General features: G+C 38.0%; 1 long non-coding RNA gene across 1 annotated transcript; it reads left to right on the plus strand.

Annotated features, from left to right (window-relative positions):
- Positions 1 to 4823: 4823 nt before the first annotated feature.
- On the plus strand, positions 4824 to 5505 carry LOC122145232. Its single transcript, XR_006160181.1, has 3 exons — positions 4824 to 4944; positions 5236 to 5288; positions 5385 to 5505. It is a non-coding gene; the product is annotated as an uncharacterized LOC122145232 (long non-coding RNA).
- Positions 5506 to 8264: the final 2759 nt, after the last annotated feature.

The raw sequence follows: 8264 nt of genomic DNA on the forward strand, positions 1-8264 counted from the left end.
TACTTGAATCCTGATCTGTTCCAGATTAATGACTGCCCACTGGTTTCACTTCCAGTGGCCATTCATCAGGCTGCACAAGTAGGTCACTTCAGCATCAAGCATTTGGTCAAGTCCACAGGGGCCCAGTACTCACCAAAGACTCCAATTTGATTTAATTGCTCGTTTTGGTTTGTGACCTGAAAAGGCCCTATTGGCAAGATTTCACAGTAATTCTGTTCACAGCTTTTACTAAAGACCAGAGTTATGAATGGTTTCAGGACGCTTTTCTGTACAGTTAAAGTATTTATTGCTATGTACAACCTTGGGATGTTACTAACTAAAAGACATTTTTTCAGCAGTATGACAGTTGCACAGGAGTTTTTAACAAAATTTAGCTTGTTACAGAAGGAGTGAGCAAACTTGTAGTGGTGTAGTATGACAAAACAACTTTTTTTCTGTTGCATGGTATTGCATGCAGAGCAATATAAAAAATATATATAATAGAGTAGAGTATAATATAAAATATAATATAGTAGAGCAATATAATATATTGTATGTTTATATGTGAATAAAAGCATCTTCAGAAAACTTAAATGAAACCTCTCAATTTATATGGATCTTTTACAATCTCTAAATAAATGAATTTTCAAAGGAGTGACAGAAATCTCTCAGGTTTCATTAAAAATATCTTAATTTGTGTTTCATAGTTGAACGAAAGACTTTTGTGTTTGGAAAAACATGAGGACCGATACGATTTGAAACAACTACTGTTTCATTCTGTGGCATTATTTACTAGCAACTGACAAGAGCTCTCTGAATTTAAAGAACAACCTTCATGTATATTACTATACACAAATAATAAAAAAATTAAAAACATCCTGCCATTTAGCAATAGTGCATCCCATAGATTCCTCTCTAACCTCTTGACTAGCAATAGCTTCCCAAAATATGATTATTGTGTATTAAGAACACAATGTAATTACAAATGGTACAAAGCAGATGGCTCATACAGAATTAGCAGTTTGCAGTTCCTATGAGGTACTAACACCATTAACAGCACTGGTTAACACACTCGACCCAGACATTTATTGGCCTTAATTGAGCACTGTGTCAACAGCTAAAGTCCCAATGGACATGGATCTCCTTCACCTGACCAGAAATTCCAGCTAACTGACTATTTCACCTTAACACATGAACATAACTATCCATACAAAACAAAAACTTTGATATAAGAACGCAGAAAGAGTTAAAATTTGTAATAAGAAAAGTATTATTTAAAGTTGACAAATATTTAATCCTGTGTTGCTGGATTAAACTAGCAAAAGAAAACCGAGAACAACCCCTATCAGGATTTAATCTGGACATCTGTGTGTAAACAAAGTAAAGCTATACAGTTAACACAGACTGCCTTTTTACATCGCCTTGAAAAGAAAGCAGAGGATGAAGGCTGGAAGTGCATTGTGGATTGTATTTCAAAGCCACCGTCCTCTGCGGCCAGTCTGACCTTTGAGTCTTGGTTCATTCAGCTAGCGGCCTTTGTCGGACCACTGGACAAAGTGCAGGAGGTCTCAGTCTAGCTGTTGAGCTGATTAGAGCTCCGTAACACTCTGCTCCAGTGCCCTCCCGGGTCCCTCCACTGGCCAGCGAGGCCTCAGTGGCCAAGGTCAGCATCCACTGTGACCCTTTCGGACCCCTGTCATGTTTGGACACATGCGAGTACAATGCTGCACAGGGCCTAATCCAGCGGATTAGCATACGGGGAGGATAAAAGAGGGCATAAGGCTACGGACCTGTGCACCTACCATGGTGAATGCAGGGCCAGCAAAGAGAGTGTTGGCATGGAGATGGACAAATTGTAAGATGATAAACAGTCTCATCTTCTGCTCTTTTTTAAGATGGATTTGTAGGGACATATTATATAAGGAATCATCCCAAATCTGTATTCAGCGTGATCTTTCAATTGCGTCCCAGGTTTAAGATGAATTCAGTGATCGTGCTTAGTCATCCTGTGGCTAGAGCCCTTTGTTCTCCGTAAAATGGGAGATTAGGTAAAGACTGTATCACAGTGAAATATTGCTACGACTGCAGATCATATTCATTTGCATCATTTATTTGCGTGCATATTAAATGTAGATACTTTCTGCCAAGGCTTTCTACTGAATTAAATTAAATAGAATGGTGCAATTTTTTTTTTTCTTTTTGGAGATAACGACATAAATATGCCACATGATGTGACAGAGATATTGCACTAATATATAAGCTTGATGAAAATCTATTCTACAGTTCTGAGAATGCACCAAATACACAAGATGTTTATATGCATGCCAAAACTCTCTTGTTTGACCCTTAGACCCATGGTAACTTTGCACCATCCTTAATGAAGCCCATCCACACAGCAGTCGACAAGTTTGTCCTGTTTTATTTTAAAATATTAAATAAAAATGAAAATATATTTTTTTAAAAAGGTAATTAAAACTGATATAAAAATATTTAAAAATGTAAAAAAAAATTAAATTTTAATCTGCCACTAAGCTTAGTATAATATAGGGTTGCAGGGATGACATATTTTTGTAGGACAAAACCTGGAAATGAGTTAGCATTTTACTCTGGTACTCTGGTTCCATCATCCCGAAGTCAGTGGTTTTTTGAATGATTCTTGGTTAAATGCCTTAAAAATAAGGTCTGTGATTAACACATTTTCATGTTTTATTCTATGACACAAAATGCATCAGCAAAAGCCTTTTTTGATTTTTAAACCTTTAACTTGCTTTGAAAAAGGAACAAGTGGCTAAATGTGACTGCAGGTAAACTCGTCTACTCACTAGTCTGCTTTTACAGCTTTGCAGTGCTTATAATCACGATCTTCTAATTCAGAATTTTTCTTATTTGAAAGTTCAGTTAAAAATAAATAAATAAATATAAATAAAGACTAAAAGACTTATCGGAAGCTTAAGTGATGGTGACATCAAACTCAAGTTAGCTAAGTTAATTTATAGCTTATGTTTAGCTTTTTACTTCTGCTGATTATATTTAGGCTTCCAAATTGTTGTGAAGTTTGTGAAGATTATCATGATGAACAAAATGTGTAAGCATCATAAGGTGTATGTCTGTCACATAGCTTATTCAAATGGCAATGGAAAAATCCTATTGGGTTTTTGTCAAGGGAAACATGATGCTAACTTCCAGGTTGGCCTATAAAAATATGTCTTTACTGCAGTGCTCTATATCGGACCAAGCTAGTTTGGGACTGAATGTGTAGGTTAAATGGTCTAGAAATTGTCTAAATAAAGTGACTTCTTGGGTGAAGTGTGTGTGTGTGTGTGTGTGTGTGTGTGTGTGTGTGTGTGTGTGTGTGTGTGTGTGTGTGTGTGTGTGTGTGTGTGTGTGTGTGTGAAGTAACGGAACACCAAAGTGTAGCAGAATTGTGCAAAGTCTTAATATTGACCTGGTGACTGGGTCCAATCTCTTGCCCCCTTTACCCGTAAACTGGTGGCCTGCTTGGTCATTGGCCAGAGGCTGTGGGGGGTGGGTCTGGCTCTGATGCTCCTGTGTGTTCTCATTCAGCACAGGGGTCATGTGTCAGGGCTGAAAGGTCAGGTGTGGAGGGAGTTCTGAGGCCTCAGGCAGGTAGGGTCATAATAGGTCCTTGGGGAGAAGGGAAGATTTTCTGTGCCTGTCGGGAAGTCAGTCTGTGGTGAACTTGAAGCATTTATGATAATGACCGGAAGAAGAGAACTGTCATGGGGTGAAGATTTCAGAGAAAATGCCTGTGGGATATCTGTGGAATGATCCAACAGGATGAATCCTTCAGGAAATTAATTGCAATTTTGGAATTTTTATAAAGCATTCTCAGAGTTTGAACTGTGGTATCATTAGACTTCTGTTGCCAGTGACCTCTCCCAATCGCTAGCCAAACTAAACGTAACTGCACTTAACATTAACAAGATGCTCTATTCTCCATAACCTGTATTTGTCCTGGCCGGTTTGTTGACATAAATGTCATTACCTCAACTTAGAAGCATTACAAAGTGCTGGGTCATTTCATTAACAAGAGAGGGCCTGCAGCTGCAAAAGGATACGGAGAGATGTAGTGAGTGTGAGGAAGAGGTGGGGGTCACATCTCTTGTTTGTCTCTCTCTGAATGACAGGAATGTGTCCAGCTGAAGAGAAAGAGTGTGTGAGAGGCAGCAAACGCAGCTGTGTAGAGGCAACGATATGAGAGGGCAATAAATACTGTCATATAGCTGTGCTTTTTTATAATGTGCTGAGTGCAAAATAAGAGCGGACCTTTCTCAGCTCATTAACCATTATGCCCCAGGGCTTGGGAAGCAGTGCATGAGGGCTGGTCACTATGTCAGCTTGACTCATGACAAAGGAAACCTTGCTCTTGTCACCCCGAATGCTCTTTACAGCAGTGAATGGTTTTTAAAGCATTGTTAAAAATGCAAAAGTATGGTCATATGACCTCAAGGATTGCTTGACCCTTGTCTAAGATATTCACTACAGAAAGACAGATAGACAGATATAGTGTTTATATATAGCATATATAGTGTATATATGCTACATACAAATATACAGATATATAGTGTAAATATGCTATAATACAGACAGATAGACAGACAGATAGACTGACAGACTGACAATACATAGATAGATAGATAGATAGATAGATAGATAGATAGATAGATAGATAGATAGATAGATAGATAGATAGATAGACAGACAGACAGACAGAAAGACAGACAGAAGTAGAAAGAGAGAGAGAGAGAGAGAGAGAGAGAGAGAGAGAGAGAGAGAGAGAGAGAGAGAGAGAGCATATATATAGTGTATATGGTACAGACACAGAACCAGTGCAGCAGAGCCACAGGTTTTGCCCAGGGAAGAAGCCCAGGAGTGGAAGAGTTCTGGAGAACATCTGCACAGTGTATCAATGCACCTTACGAGAGAATAAGAACAGAAAGCATGGTAAAGATATATTTCCACACCAGTTTGGTACCATTTACTCATCAGCATGGCAGTAACATAAATTGTATGTTAGCTCGGTTAAACAAAAGTTTTATAGCTGCCTTTCTAGTTTTAAAATTAGTTTGTAATATTATTTATTGGAATTTAACATTTACTGCATTTTTGTGTGTGTGTGTGTGTGTGTGTGTGTGTGTGTGTGTGTGTGTGTGTGTGTGTGTGTGTGTGTGTGTGTGTGTGTGTGTGTGTGTGTGTGTGTGTGTGTGTGTGTGTGTGTGTGTGTGTGTTTTAAAGGCAACTGCAGTGAAGGATCATGAAGGACATGAGCATGCCAGCCACCCTTCAGGGTAAGAGAAGAACTTGCCTATGGTTTTGAGAAGTTTGTATATTCCATATGGGTTTTGCCTTTTAAAAGTGTGTATTTTCTTCTTCCTGTTTTTCAGGGAACACATTTCTGTCTGTAACGACATGGATGGTGAGCAAAGATGGTGGCCTACATTTTGGAGCAGTATTGCAGATGCCTTATATGTATTCTTCGGCTGCTTATATTTCCCCCCCCATTATTATTATTACTATTATTATATTTTATAATTTTTTTAGTTTATTTTTTTGTTGTTGTTGTTGTTGCCTAAATATTCTTCATGAGGATAAATCCAGAGGATACAACATAATGCAGTGCACACTGCAAAAAGCCATAAGACAGGAGAAACGGATGCTCTGTTCCAGCATATAAGACTGTATTTTTAAGTGTTATATATGCAATGTTTTAAATAAAGAATTTATTATTTTGTAATAATTGTGTCTTTTTTAATTGAATGACAGTATTACCTATGTAGGATACAAATAAAATTAATTCTATATAAAAAAAAATATAAAATCTAATGAGATCTATATTTAAATAAATGAATTACAGTAGTACTGACTGACGACTTGGATTTTTGCAGTAATTTCACTGTATTACATGACTACAGTACAATACTCTAAAACTGAAATACAGTTATGATAATGTAAATCTTAATTACAGTAACTTACTGGCAACAGTGTTGCCAGTGAGTTACTGTAAAAACCCTTTGAAATGTGTAACAGTGTAGAAAGTAATACAGTATACAGTCCATACAGTGCAGTATTTATAGTAAGTTGTTTCATTCCAAACACTAGCACTGTTAAAGATGACCAGGATTTGCTGTTACAGGTTGCAGAAGGCACGTCCTGGTAGTGTCTATAAAAGCCTGCGATGTACTGGAACGTGCTGTGCAACAGAGCCAGTGGATCACCATGTTTGCTCAGGGTGAGTCCCAGCACTCTGGGAGCACATTATCCACCTATTAAAGCCTTGTAATTATTTACCTTCCCCATCCTAAAGAAGGGCAACGTCTCTCAGATAAAGAAGAGCCTCTTGCTTTGCAAGTGCTGTTTGAGTTGAAGCTGGAGAGGGTTTGGACTAGACAGACTACAGTTGCTGTCTATTGTCAGAGCAAACATTCCTGAGCACAGGATCACAGCGATGGGTACACAAACTTGTAATCGTCACCCCCCCGTACACACACAAACCAACAGTCCTGGCACCCACCCACACACATATTTACTCACATGCATTCTTATCCCCTGGCTGCAAAGGGCAGGTCCTGGTCTGGTGAGGGGAACAGAAGTCAGCCTGGACAATGAACACAATGGCCATTAGACAGCAACTGTCAAAGGCTGTAGGGTGTGTATCAACCATCCTCAAGGTCCTAACCCAATATTTGACCAGGCCTGTGGGCGTGTTGACCACAGAACGAGCGCCCTCATGGCTGGAGAAGTATACTTTCAGATCAGACCAGGGAGATGTACCCTCCCTAACAAGCAGGTGAATAAACATGGTGTCCACAGTATCCATGGTAACACCAGTGATGTTTATCAGCTGTGTACTCTGGGGACTTTAGGGCTCATACCAAGGTACAGGGCTCCATGCCTGCACGCACAAGACATTTTGTGTCTCACAAGGACAAACAAGAATTCTTGTTGGCTCACCCAACATATGCATCCTGGATTAAGAATTTTTAATGGGACACTTAATTAAAGAAAGAAAAAGAAAGAAAAACAAAAGTGATTTTTTTTTCTTTTGGTTCCGTCTGGGGGAAGACTTCAGTCAGTCTTTTTTTTTTTTTTTTTTTATCAGCAAGGACATAAAATTGATCAAACGTGTCAGTAAAGACATTAATAATATTATAAATGATTTTAATTTCAGATAAATCCTGTTTATTTGAATTTTCTATTCCTTGAAAAATCCTGAAAAAAAAAGCATCGCTATTACAAAAAAAGTAGTAGTTGTTTTCAATATAATAATAAGATATGTTTATTGAGCTCCAAAACAGAAAATTCTGTTTTACAATCTAAGGAATACATTACTTTTTAGAATATATTAAAATATTCTAACAAATATTTTGGGGAAAAATATTTCACAATATTACTGTTTTTATTATTATTATTATTATTATTTTAATAAATACAGGCTTGGTTAGCATAAGTTACTTCATGAAAAACATACATATACAAATGTTCATGTAAGGGTTAATTTATGTAAGTTAATATTAGGGTTAATTTGAAGAATAATAATTAAATATATGTTACATGTTACTATGTAATGGTGGATAAATAAAATATTTGGTTGCACTTTATTTTATGGTGTCCTTGTTACAGTGTAATTAAACATTTAAGAACTGAGTATTTACTTTTATGTTTAGGGTTAGGATGAGGGTTTGGTTTTGGGTTAGTTTCATGTAATTCTATATAATTTATTGTTACATTAGTACATTAGCAGATTTAACATGTATATCAAGAACATCATAAAATAAAGTGTAACCAAAATTTCAACTAGAATTAAATTGGGTCCTATCTAGTCCTGCTAAGCTAGAGGAAATACAACCAGCATTCAGGCTTGTTAAGAATCTCCGCTTCAATGCGTTGGCTCTACACTTGTTTGCCAAAGGCTTTAGCATCTGCTAAGATACCATTCTTGCCAATGAAGTAATGTCACCAGACTCCGTTTGGTGCAGACACACTATACCACTTACACAGTGAATGCGGCCCTTAGAGTTCCCTACGCTGTAGTGGCAAGCCCCTACAAGAGCCACTCCGCTAGGAGGGATGAGCCAGCCTGTGGATACACTTTCATCCTGGCAACCGATCCCCCGTTCGTCCCTTCAACATACCAAACAGCAGTGTTTACCTAAAGGATGAGGGAGCTGAGCTAGGACCTCACCTGCTGGCCCCGAGGTTGCCATGAATACCCCAATAATCCCTCTAAGTCCATGCAAATTCACCCAAGCTGAGTCGCTCGGCCC

Source organism: Cyprinus carpio, chromosome A6 (assembly GCF_018340385.1).
Source record: "Cyprinus carpio isolate SPL01 chromosome A6, ASM1834038v1, whole genome shotgun sequence".
Lineage (NCBI taxonomy): Eukaryota > Metazoa > Chordata > Actinopteri > Cypriniformes > Cyprinidae > Cyprinus > Cyprinus carpio.